This window comes from Mus caroli, unplaced genomic scaffold (assembly GCF_978045245.1).
Source record: "Mus caroli unplaced genomic scaffold, Mus_caroli_1 scaffold_8, whole genome shotgun sequence".
Classification (NCBI taxonomy): domain Eukaryota; kingdom Metazoa; phylum Chordata; class Mammalia; order Rodentia; family Muridae; genus Mus; species Mus caroli.
Genome location: NW_028227263.1, coordinates 60,712,611 through 60,726,703, shown reverse-complemented (window position 1 = coordinate 60,726,703; position 14,093 = coordinate 60,712,611). Strand labels below are relative to the sequence as shown.

The 14,093-nt window shown below is 35.3% G+C and overlaps 2 pseudogenes; one reads left to right on the top strand and one right to left on the bottom strand.

The window, feature by feature from the left end:
* Positions 1-12,428, bottom strand: part of LOC147002944 (vomeronasal type-2 receptor 116-like) — a 41,563-nt pseudogene extending 29,135 nt beyond the window's left edge.
* LOC147002943 (vomeronasal type-2 receptor 116-like) overlaps positions 1-14,093 on the top strand; it is a 438,646-nt pseudogene that overhangs the window by 289,639 nt on the left and 134,914 nt on the right.

Genomic DNA, 14,093 nt, shown 5'->3' with positions numbered 1-14,093 from the left:
AGATTTTGATTATATAGAGAACACATAGGATTTATTGTTGTTATTATTATTATTATTGTTATTAATTATTTTAATTATCATTTTTATTATTATATGAACTGTTTTTTTTTATGAGTAGTGGAAATGTTTTTTCTTAAACTTTCCAATTACCATGTTTCTCATGAAATCATTTGGTTTGTAACATGTTTTTTTTTAGTAATTCATCAATTTCCTCATTTCCTTTTGGCATTGGACCTGGTAAATTTGTATGACAATGAATATGAGTATAATATATAGTGGATTGTTTCTATTTCTGATGGCTTGTTTCAACTGCGTAAATAAAAAAGTTAGTTGTGAGTTATCAGAAGCAAATTTACCAGTTACTATATCCAAAATTACTTTCTGCATAAAAAGAATTAGTAATTATATTAAGAGATACAGAATAATCTAATAATTCTATGAGAATTGCATATAAATTTTTGGAACAGAAGCATATTGAATTTTGATTACTTTTCATATTTTTTTCTGACTTATAACCTCCCATGCACATCTTCTTTGAATCTGGATGAAGTGTTGGTATATCTGGAATTGGTGTTCTCATTACTATACATTGAAAAACCCATCTAGTTTTTTTTTTTAATAAATTGTGAACTTTGCTTTTTGGTTATTTGTCCCTCATTGACAAACCTTAGTCACATAATCTCAGCAATAGTAAGAGGTACTATAATTTTGGTATATCTGTTTCAGACTATTAATGTATTACAATGCTATGTTTCATATTTAATTCAGAAAACATTTCTATACATGTCTTTATATGTTTTACTTTTTTGTGAGCAAAAAAAAAAATCTATTTGATAATACTATTTTCTCTTTGTAAATTGACCCTAGAAAGAGAATTTGTTGAAGGAAAAGGCAACAAATGCAATCAAGTTTAGAATTCATTCGATCCTCGCTTGCATGTTGCAGTCTCTGTTCTACAAGATTTCACCTTTTCCTTCTTCAGCTCTTAGATATAGCAGACTGCTGACAGTTGAATCCCATTTAATGTGTAAAACAAATTATTGAAATCATAATTCCTTAATCTAATTGTAAGCATCAGCCAGCTAATATCTACCATTAATGTTTGAAAAATGCTAAGAATTTGCAATTGGTCCCTACTAATCTATACCTTTTTTGGTCGAATGTTTTGTTGATTGATGTTTATAACCCAAAATAACTAAGTGAATCTCCTTTTCATATTTTTTTTCTTCAACAGTCTGTTACTCACAGCATGGCAGAATTCTTCATGTTTTCCATTTTCTCTAATGCATCAGAATCATCCAATAAAATGTCATCCAAATATTGATAAATAATAGATTGAAGAATTTGTTTTCAAATTATTAACAATGGTTGTTGCACAAAATATTCACATAAAGTTGGACTATTTACCATTGTCTGTGGAAGTACATTTCAATGCTAACTATTTGTTGGACCACTGTTGTTCAGATTAAGAAAAAGAAACCCTTTTCATACCCTGCTTATGAAAGGGTATTATGAAAAAGCAATCTTTCAAGTCAATTATTATTATAGGCCATGATCTTGGTAACAGAGAATGTAAAGGAAGTACATGCTATAAAGTTCCCCTTGGTTGAATATTATACATTTCTCTTTTTTTCTATAGATGAGAACCAAACCCAGGGCCTTGCACTTTGAAGCAATAACTCTACCACTGATCTAAAAATCCCCAAATTTTTAGGTATTTTCTGTGTGAGAGTGTCAGATCCCTTGGACCTGGGGTACTGATATTGTGAACTGACATGTGCATGCAGGGAATTGAACCTGATTCCTCTGGAAGAGCAGCCAGTGCTCTTAACCCCTGAGCAATCTCTCGAGTCTACATATTCCTTGCATTTTCCATTTGTTTATTCTTTTGTTTCATTTTTTATTATTTTGTTATTTTTATTTGTTTCTTTAATTAGATAGTTTCCTTATTTACATTTCAAATGACTTTCCTTTTTCTAGTTTCCCCTCTGAAATCCACCTATCCCTCCCCCCTTCCCCTGTTCACCAAGAATGCAAGAAGTTACACTCGAGAAAACCAAACAACCCTATTAAAATATGGAAAATGGGGTACAAATTTAAAAAGATTTCTCAACTGAGGAATACCAAATGGATGAGAAGCAAGCAAACAAACAAACAAAACAAAAACAAAACAAAAAAGGTCAACATCCTTAGTCATCAGGGAAATGCAAATCAAAACAATGCTGACATTTAACCTTGCAGCAGACAGAATGTCTAAGTTTAAAAACTCATGTGATTGCAGATGCTGGTGAGGATGTGGAGAAAGGGAAACTTTCCTCAATTGCTGTTGGGATTGCAAGGTAGTACAACCACACTGGAAATCAGTTTGGCAGTTCCACAAAAAAAAAAAAAAAATAGGGCAAATTAATACCAGAATATCTAGAAATACGACTCCTGGGCATATACCCAGAAGATGCTTCAACAGGTAATAAGAACACATGCTTCATTATGTTCATAGCAGCCTTATTTATATTTACCTGAAAATACAAATAACCTAGATGTCTGTAAACACAGGAATGGATAGAAAAAAAATGTGGTACATTTATACAATTGATTTCTACTTAGCTATTAAAAACAATGAATTCATAAAATTCTTAGACAAATGGAAAGATCCGAAGAATATAATCTTAAGTCAGGCAAACAAAACAAAAAAGAACACACATGATATTCAGTTGCTGATACGATATTAGCTCAGCAGCTGATAATACCCATGATAGAATTTGCAAAACACATGAAACTCAAGAAGGAATACCAACCTGTAGATACTTTGATCCTTCTTAGAAGGGAGAACAAAATACCCACAGAAAGAGTTACAGAGACAAAATTAGGAGCATACACCAAACAGAGACTGCCTCACCTTAGGATCCATCACATAAACAACCACCAAACTTAGACACTATTGCAGATGCCAACAAGAGCTTGATGACAGGAGCCTGATAAAGTTGTCTCCTGAGATGCTCTATATGTGCCTGACAAACACAGAAGTGGTTACTCACAGCCATCCATTGGATGGAGCACAGTGTCCCCAATGGTGTTGCTGGAGATAGTACCCAAGGAGCTGAAGGGGTTTGCAGCCCCATAGGAGGAACAACAATATGAACTAGCCAGTATTGCCAGATCTCCCTGGAAGTTAAACACCTATCAAAGAAAACACATATTGGAACTCATGGCTCTACCTGTATATGTAGCAGAGGATGGTTGTCAATGGCTGGACAGGCCCTATTTTTTGTAAATGTTCTATTCCCCAGTATAGGGGAAAGACCAGGCCAAGAAGCAGGAGTGGTTAGGTTGGGCAGCAGAGGGATAGGGAATGGTTAGGGGATTTTCAGTGGGGAGGAACTAGGAAAAGGGATAATATTTGAAATGTATATGTAATAAAAAATAAAATAATTAAAAAATTAAAATCAGGTAGTATAATATACATATATATGTATTATATATATATAAATTTATTCGTATATATTATAGTTACTGATTATTTTATATAGAATATTTTATACACACACACACACACATATATATATATATATATATCAAGCCTTTATAAATTATAAAAAGAAGAAAAATTCCCTGGTCAATTACTTGCCCTGCTTACCAGAAGAACCTGTTGGTTGTCTCTAGAACCTAGCCACCCTCTATATTACCTCATAAGTAATTGTCAGGTCTCAGTATTGTAACAAAATAACTAGAGCAGCTTTATTTCAAAGCAGTCCATGCCTCCTGTGGTTCTAACAGATCATCACACTGGCCTTCCATTAAACAGCAACCAAATCTAGCCACCCTTGCCCATGAACACACAAGTACAGCAGGCAAAATTCAGCCACCATACACTCTAAAAATAAAGAGGTGAATCAAAAGCCATGGAGTAAAATCACACTCAACCAAGACAAAACCCAGAGTCAACTGGTAGACCTAAAATCAGCAAAAATTTAAATAATTAGATGTCAAAAAATAATAACATCCAGAGCAATGTGCCTCCTACCTTGGCATGTCCTCATCATTTAACATAAAGTACAAAAAATGTCCATAGACGTTAGCATAAATATGATGATTAGTATGGTCTTTGAAAAAAAATTAAAACAAAAACAAAAACGTTAAACAAAAAATCACTTGAAGAAATTCACATCAACAGAAACAAACCAGAAAATTAAGAAAATTATCAATGAAAGCCAATAAAACAGAAATAATAGGAGGAAATAAATAAGTCTACAAAAGAAGAGCATAGAATAACAAACTATTGAAGGAAACAAATGAATGTTTTTCAGGTCTGTAAAAAGAAAAAAAAACAGTAAAGAAAACACAATCTAAGGATATATCTGGAATAATAAAAATGGAGAACACAAATAAGACAAGCTTTGCCAATAAAATACAAAAGGTAGAAGAGAGAATCTCAGACATTGAAGTGACTACTAGAAGAAATTGATACAGCAGTCAAGGAAAAGATTAAATATAAATCTCCATGAGAGAAAATAGGACATATAGACCACTATGAAACATCTAGATTATGAAAATTAGGTATAAAGAATGGAGCATACCAGCTGAAAATCCAAGAAAATAATTTTACCAAAATCTTAGAATTTACTTCCATACCTAAAAAGAAGACACAGCTAAAATCACAAGAAACATGCACGACAGCAAATGTATCAGATCAGAAAAGAAAGTACAATTTCACATAATAATCAATACACCAAGTATATAGAAGAAAAAATTAGAATATTAAAGGTAAAAGAGCAAATAAGAGGTGTAGAAGAGAGTTAAGATTCCAAAATCAAAGGGCCAGCAAACATCTTCAACAAAATTATATATATATATATATATATATATATATACATACATATACATACATATACATCTCATTCTCTAAATTAGGGAAGTTTATATATTATATATATATATATAAACTTCCCTAATTTAGAGAATGAGATGCCCATAAACATACAAGAAGCTTACAGAACATCAAACAAATGGGATCCATATATATATATATATATATATATATATATATAGAGAGAGAGAGAGAGAGAGAGAGAGAGAGAGAGAGAGAGAATATGCAAGCAAAGGCAAAGAATTTGAATATATCATCCTCAGAGAGATAGACCTGGGTCAAAAGAGATATGTATATTATGTAATCATTTATAAGTAGACATTATCCATAAATTTCAGCATAAACATGCTACAATCCACTGACCCAAAGAAACTAGGTAATAAGGCAGTTCCAAATGAGGATGTACAAATATTACACATGAGGTGCAAATGAGTAGCCTTAGGAAGTCAATTGAGAAAAAGAACTGTGTAGGAGATGGAGTAGGGGAAAGAGAGATGGTGAGAAAGTATGGAAAAAAGGGTCAGAGAGGTCTGGGAGTGAGAATGAAAATTGATGAGGGGCTGCTGTGGGCCTAGCTGGAGGCCTGGAAAGTGTGAGTATATAGGGAATATACAATGATGACTCTAGCTGAGATTTTAAGCACAATAGGGTATAGAAACTTAATAGGTTATAGAAACTCAATTACCTATATATAGGCACAACATCTAGAGGAAGGAAGGGAACATAAATCCACCCAGGGAACCTTTAATCAAATATTTGTCATGCTTATGTGCAGGAATAAAGATGGAGCAGTGTCTGTGGGATTTCCCAACTTCTGTGATGGAGCAAAATCCTGCCACTATTAATGCTATTTTGTTGTGCTTGCAAACAGGAACATAGCATAACTACCTACTGAGAGGCTTCTTACAGCAGCAGATGGTAATAGAAGCAGACTCCCACAGCCAAATATCAGGATGACTTTAGGGAGAATTTTAGAAAGTTCTGAATAGAAGTAGGTGAGATAGAAGTTTCAAGGACACAACAAGAACACCTACAGAGTCAAATAACCTGGGCCTCTAAGGACTCATAAATACTAGAACACCAACTTGGGAGCATGCTGAGGATGGAATTATGCTCCCTACACATAAATAGAAAATGTATACCTTGTTATTCATGTAGGTCTTTAACAATCGGATTGGCTTCAATCTCCAATTATGTACCTTCCATTGGATATGTTTCCCCTACTTTTGCTGACTCATTGGGACTCAGTGCTAGTCCTGATGGAAACATATGAACCAGGGTGGAGAAGTTTCCAAGGAGATGCTGTCATTCTTTGATGGGAAGGGGAGAATATATTAGGGGGATGAATTTGTAAGTATGGGACTGGCAGAAGTGAGGGATGGGGACTATGATTAGAATACAAAGTGAATAAAAGGTAAAGTATTGAAAAAGGCACAGTGTTCACATTTTAATAATATTGAAAAGCAAAAAACATGTCATAATGTAGTAATCATTACTACTCAGAAGAAATATTCAGTAAAAATATTATGTTCTGGGATTTTAGAATAATGAGACAAAATATAGTTCAAGTGTAAGAGAGTTTATTATTTTGAATAACAATATTTCTGATGCTTTTTTCTACTTAACATGATATATCTTTTCCTTTCCACAAAGGTCTTTGGAGAATTATGTAAATATGGGAGAATTAAATCAATATGAATGTGACTGTCTTGATGAAAAAAACAAACTTAATTGTCATGTTGGTAATTTCTTTTTCTGGAAAGGTGTTGCAAACAAAATAGCAGAGAGCCTTTGCTTCCTGAGAGGATTTTCTGAGTCCTGGTATGCAAGTCATACTACATACTGAGGGTAGAATTTGTGAAGAATAAGATGCACTATCAAAATAAGACAATATCTTAAATAACAGTGTTTCACACAACAGATATCCACTGAAAGTCCTCTTTCAACATGTATGTATGGTATTACATTTTACTGTTTTGTTTTTACAGATTAAATGTATGAATATATGATGATTTATATTTTACGAAACATCAAGAGCTATTCTCAACACTAAAAGAACCTCTGGTGGAATCACCAGCCCTGACCTCAAGCTGCACTACATCACATTTGTGATAAAAGTTGCATGGCACTGGTATAGTGTCATACAGGTAGATCAATGGAATAGAATTGACCTCAGAAGTAAACCCACCCACCTATGGTCACTTGATCTTTTGCAAAGGAGCTAAAACCAATCAGTGGAAAAAAGACAGCATTTTCAACAACTGGTGTTGGTTCAACTGGCAGTTAGCATGTAGATGATTTCAAATTGATCCATTTTTATCTCCTTGTACAAAGTTCAAGTCTAAGTTGAAAAAGGGATTCCAAATAAACTAAAGATACTGAAACTTATAGAGGAGAATGTTGGGAAGTGCCTTGAAGATATGGGTACAGGGGAAAAATTCCTGAAAAGAACAATAATGGCTTGTGCTATATGATCAAGGATCGACAAATGGGACCTCATAAAATCGCAAAGCTTTTTAAAAACAAAGAACACTGTCAATAAGACAAAACAGCAACCAGCAGATTGGGAAAAGATCTTTACCAATCTTAAATCTGATAGAGCCTAATATCCTATGTATACAAAAAACTCAAAAAAATATATTCCAAAAAAACGAATAACCCTATGAAAATGGGATACAATGCTAAACAAATAGCTCTCAACTCAGGAATAGGGAATGGCCGAGAAGCACCTAAAAAGATTCAACATCCTTATTCATAAGAGAAATGCAAATCAAAACAATCCTAAGATTTCACCTCACACAAGTCAGAATGGCTATGATCAAAACCTCATGTGACAGAAGAAGCTCGCAAGGATGTGGAGAAAGAGGAACACTCATCCATTACTCGTTGAACTGTGAGCTGGTACAACAACTCTGGAAATCAGTTTGACAGTTCAACAGAATATTGGGCACAGTACTACCCAAGACCCAGCAATACCACTCCTGTGCATATACTCAGAAAACGTTGCAATATGTCATGAAGACACATGCTCCACTATGTTCATAGTAGCCTTATTCATAATAGCTAGAAGACTGAAAGAACCCAGACGTCCATCAACAGAGGAATGGATAGATATGTGGTATATTTACACAATGGAGTACTTGGTCCCGATGAGGGAATTAGAAAAAGTACCCAAGGAGCTGAAGGGTTTTTAATCCCCTTAGGAGAAAAAACAATATGAACTAACCAGTACCGCCAGAGCTCCCTGGGACTAAACTACCAAAGAAAACACATGGTAGGACTCATTTGTCTAGCTACATATATAGCAGAGGATGGATTAGTTGTCCATCAATGGGAGGAGAAGCCCTTGGTACTATGAAGGTTCTATGCCCCAGTTTAGGGGGAATGTCAGGGCCAGGAATCAGGAGTGGGTAGGTTGGTGAGCATGGGTCCTAGGGAAAGGATAATGGGTTTTTTCAGAGGGGAAACCAGGAAAGGGGATAACATTTGAAATGTAAATAAAATATCTAATAAAAAAGATAGATCAAAAAAGAGTGCAAGAGTAAGAAATAGAGGATATCTAGGGCAGTGTGAATTAAGTGAATAAATGAAGAAATATCAAATATTTAATCCAGAGCAAAATAAAAGAAGAGGATATTTTAGGTAACTGTACTCTATGTGAAGAATTAGAATTAAGACTAAATTACCTGACCTATATCTGTGGCCCATTCCTTCAATTCCCTAGACATATATACCTGTTGATCACTTGGAAAATGACCTGAATTTCTTCCTATTTTCATTCGAAGTCCATAATCTCCTAGAAAAACCACAATAAAGAAAGGTCATACATGGTATCCTGTCTTAAATTCTGAGTCATGTTGACTAGGTCTCCAGCAGATTTAAAAAATATAAATTATTCAGAAAAGAGAGCATCTAGAGCACATTAGGGTTTTTTTTCCTTATCAACTATGTTTAAACATTAGAAGAGAAAGTATAACATTTAGAATGGTCCCATTTTATTATCATCCTTTCCAAAATATTAACTTTACCATAAATATTCGCTAGAATAAACAAATAATAAATTTCATGTTGATGTAAAATTCCACTATGTTTACAATTTTCTTGCTGAAATTTATAATCTACAATGTATTCTCCTAAATTTTATATTCAGCTTGTATTGATATATTCTCTACATTTTTGTGACTATAATGTTATTTGATCACTAGCAATGTAATAGATATTCTTAATAAGTGAAATTAATTCTAAAGTACTTGATATTATATGGGATATATTTAGTAAATTGATCAGCAACAGTTAAGGAATGTAAAAAACAAGTCCTTAACTTATTGTTGTTTAAGAATTTCATGAGAGAAATTTACTACATGAGACACAATTGTGGTTTAAATGTCTGAACAAAAATTCATGACTTGGGATTTTGTGGAGAGCTGTGAGCAGTCTCCATTACAAGATGGCGCTGGCTTCTGCTGTGCCTAACTGGTAAACAAGCAATGTGCGCAGGTGCAGAAGTGAATTCGTGCCAAGTCACTGCCTATCCCGGGGTGTAGCAATCAGGCGATGGGCAAGCAACAAATAAGGTGCTGACACGCCACTCCAAGGTGTATATAAGCAGCACCATTTTCCGGGGTTGGGTTCGGGGTCTTCCTCCTAATGAAGCAATAAAGCTTGCTGCAGAAGAATCCAGTTGTACTGGCTAGTTTTGTGTCAACTTGACACAGCTGGAGTTATCACAGAGAAAGGAGCTTCAGTTGAGCAAATGCCTCCATGAGATCCAAGTGTAAGGCATTTTCTCAATTAGTGATCAAGGGGGAAAGGCCTCTTGTGGGTTGGACCATCTCTGGGCTGGTAGTCTTGGGTTCTATAAGAGAGCAGGCTGAGCAAGCCAGGGGAGGCAAGCTAGTAAAGAACATCTCTCCATGGCCTCTGCATCAGCTCCTGCTTCCTGACCTGCTTGAGTTCCAGTCCTGACTTACTTTGGTGATGAATAGCAGCATGGAAGTGTAAGCCGAATAAACCCTTTCCTCCCCAACTTGCTTCTTGTTCATGATGTTTGTGCAGGAATAGAAACCCTGACTAAGACACCAGTTGTCCAAGTGGAATCACAGATGCCATTGTTACTGCCATTGCAGTGTCCATGGCATCAGCAGTTACCACAGGAATTGCTATGGCCAATCAAGTTAATACTGCTGACTCCATAAGTCAGATAGCAGAAAAAAACGTCTGAGGCATTGCTTAACCTGCAAAGGGTGTATTCTCATATCGCCTCAGGCTTAATATTAGTGAATCAAAGAGTAGATATTTTACAACATAACATAGAACAGATGATGGATGCCATACAAATGAGTTGTGTGGCATCAACCCCACATGTTTGCATTACTCCCATTAGGTATATTAAAAATTCTTTCATTAAAGGTACAGATTTATCAAATTATCTGAAGGGGAACTGGTTGCAGGAGTGGGAAAGGTTGCAGACGAAGCTGCAGATACAGATCCTGGACCTTAGTGGAACCAGAGTGAAACCAGTGACCCTTGGAGACTTCACCTCTTGGCTTACCTCTGCATTTTCATACTTTAAGGAATGGTGGGTGTAGTTTTATTTGGTGCTGCCATCTGCTGTGGGCTTGTGTTCATGCTCTGGTTGGTTTGCAAGCTCAGAGCCCAACAAACACGTGAAAAGGTCGTCATTGCTCAAGCACTTGTGGCCATTGAACAAGGAGCCTCCCCCGAAATCTGGTTATCTATGCTCAAGAATTAGTCGGCATTTGAGTTCTTTATTTTTTGCCTGGCCTCTTTTGTAGAGTTTGCCCTAGGTCATTTAATAGTTACTGTCACATAGCACTGCAATATCCAGGGACAGGCAACTTTCCTCATGCACAGATCAACCTAAGACACAGGGCCAGGTGGCGATAGGGTTATCCTATGACGGAAAAGGCTGTGACATTAGAGGAACGACCTAAGACAGGAGCAACAGCAGATGGACATAATTGCACAGATCTATTCCAGCCTCATTTTAATAAAACAAAAAGTGGGAGATGTGGAGAGCCATGAGCAATTGCCATTACAAGATGGTGCTGGCTTCTGCTGTGCCTAACTGGCAAACAAGCAATGTGCACAGGTGCAAGAGTGATTTCGTGCCAAGTCATTGCCCATCCCGGGGTGTAGCAATGAGGCAATGGGCAAGCAACAAATAAGGTGCTGTCATGCCTCTCCAAGGTGTATATAAGCAGCATCATTTTTCCGGGGTTGGGTTCGGGGTCTTCCTCCTAATGAAGCAATAAAGCTTGCTGCAGAAGAATTGGGTTGTCCGAGGGTGTTCTTGCTGTCGAGGCACAAGCTCGGGACAGGATTTGAATACTGACTTGCATACAAGTATTGGCTGTGTCATAATTCATGAAACTGACATGATCTACCACCTCTGCAATAATACAGAACTATTTATGGAAGAAATTACTTATTTGCATGGCTTTAGACTATATGGTCTATTAAACAACACAAACCCTATAAATGCCATTTAATGTAAGAATCATTACCTTCCAAGAGTCAAATTCCAGTTCCTTCCCGGCATTCTTCGACCATGTATCAGTTTGTTACAGAGGGATCTCATGGAGTGGGTAGGCCACAGCATACATATCATTGTATAAATTATAACATATATCACTCATGAACATTCCAAGTGGTGTCATGAATAACCATTTAAATACAGTTTTAGTAGGACCATTCTTCATCTTCTTACAATTACATGGTGGCAAAAAAAACATCTAAAATATGTACACCATAGTTTGTCAAGGGAAAATTCACTACTGTAGTTTGAAGGGTGTACTATTTGAATACATTGTTCAAAGCTATATATTTCAAGTTCCCAGTGTGCAAAAATGAATGTTCTAGGAGAGCAGTATAGTAAAAAAATCTCCTGTAATTGTGATCATATCAAATTGTGACACACTTACCCAGGTTGTCCAAATGCATTCATATTTCCACAGAATGAAGTTAAACTGTAAATTAGAATCTTTGTCTCCATAACACACACACACTCACTCACAACTTTTGCTGCTGACTTAGTGATTTGTTAATAATATATATGATGCACTTTAAAGAATATTCACTTATCATTTTGGATAATAATCCCACCTGATAAATAAACAATACTTCTTTTCATTTCTCCCCACAATTCAGAAAGGAATTTAAATCCATGGTCATGACCTCTAATGGTCACTCCAATCTAGTTCCATCTAAAGTTAATCTCTAGGTACACCATGGCTAGTAGTAGAGATGTGTCCTTGGGAAATATCTGGTAAAGATGAGGAAATTGTTCTTTATCCCTCTGAAAAAGATGAAAAGTACCATAGTAAAGCTGAATGATATAGAACATAGGCAACAATATGAATATGATGGAATGCAGAGGAATCTCTGTAAGATACAAGTGTGCTTCAGAAACATCTAGACATGTTAGAAAGTATTTATTCTTCATCTCATTATTACAATTATATCCAATTTCTAGTGATTCTCTATACAAGTACAAGTAAATTATTTCTTCTGGTATAACATTGATAATACTGCTGTCTCCCATTCTCATTTATAATAAAGTAGTTTTATTTGTCACAAAATATTTCTGTGTATTTATTTTTGGTAGAACAGAATAAACATAGGTCCTTTCTGTGCCTTTTAACCTCCTTTGTCTCACTGAGAGTGAGATAGTATTTCCTTAAATTAACCGATCTTGACTTAATTCAGGAATCTGCAGATGGACAGTAACGGTCCAAGTCTGGTAGATAGGCACAATATTTTATAAGAAACATATGTTGCTTTGGAAACAAACCTGTTATGTAATATCCAAGGCTTCATAAGAAGATATAAACAAAAAAATTACTAGATAGCTAGATAGCCAGATAGATAGAGATAGAGATAGAGATAGAAGATATAGATATAAATGATCATGACCATAGAAAACCTAAAAATGTGAGATATGTATTCATCTATAAGGTACTTTCTACATAAAACAATACTTTTTGTTGTTTAAATCTAGATAGGTGTTTATTGTCTTAATATTTTCCTTATTAATGGTAAGTAAGTAGAAATCAAAATATTTGTTTAAACTCTGGAGATAGAAACCCTAGTAAAGTGATCAGGAGCCATAGATATGAGCATTAGCAAGAGAATACAAGTGATGGAAGAGAGAATCTAAGATGCAGAAGATTCAATAGAGAACATGGACACAACAATCAAAGAAAGTGCAAAATGCAAAAAGATTCTAACTCAAAACATCCAGGAAATCCAGGACACAATGAGAAGACCAAATCTATGGATAATAGGAGTAAATGAGAATGAGGATTTTCAACTTAAAGGGCCAGCAAATATTGTCAACAAAATTATAGAAGAAAACTTCCCAAACATAAAGAAAGAGATGTCCATGAACATACAAGAACCCAACAGAACTCCAAATAGACTGGACCAGAAAAGAAATTCCTCCCCACACATAATAATCAGAACAACAAATGCACTAAATAAACATAGAATATTAAAAGCAGTAAGGGGAAAAGGTCAAGTAACATATAAAGGCAGGCCTATTAGAATTACCCCAGACTTCTCACCAGGAACTATAAAAGCCAGAAGATCCTGGACAGATGTTATGCAGAAGCAAATAGATCACAAATGCTAGACTACTATATTCAGAAAAACTCTCAATTACCATAGATGGAGAAACCAAAGTATTCCATGACAAAACCAAATTCACACAATATGTTTCCACAAATCCAGCCTTTCAAATGATAATAAAGGGAAAATTTGAACATAAGGATGGGAACTACACCCTAGAAAATGCAAGAAATTAATCCTTCACAAACCTAAAAGAAGACAGATACAATAACAGAATCCCAGCTTTAACACCAAAAATAACAGGAAGCAACAATTACTTTTCTTTAATTTCTCTTAACATCAATAGACATAATTCTCCCAATAAAAAGATATAGACTAATAGACTGACTACACAAACAGAGCCCAACATTTTGCTGCTTACAGGAAACCCACCTCGGGAACAGAGAAAGACACTACTTCAGAGTAAAAGGCTGGAAAACAATTTTCCAAGTAAATGGTCCAAAGAAAAAGGGTGGAGTAGCCATTATAATATCAAATAAATTTGACTTCTAACCCAAAGTTATCAAAACAAAAAGAGGGGAACTTCATACTCGTGAAATGTAAATTCTACCAAGATGACCTCTCAATTCTGAATATCTAT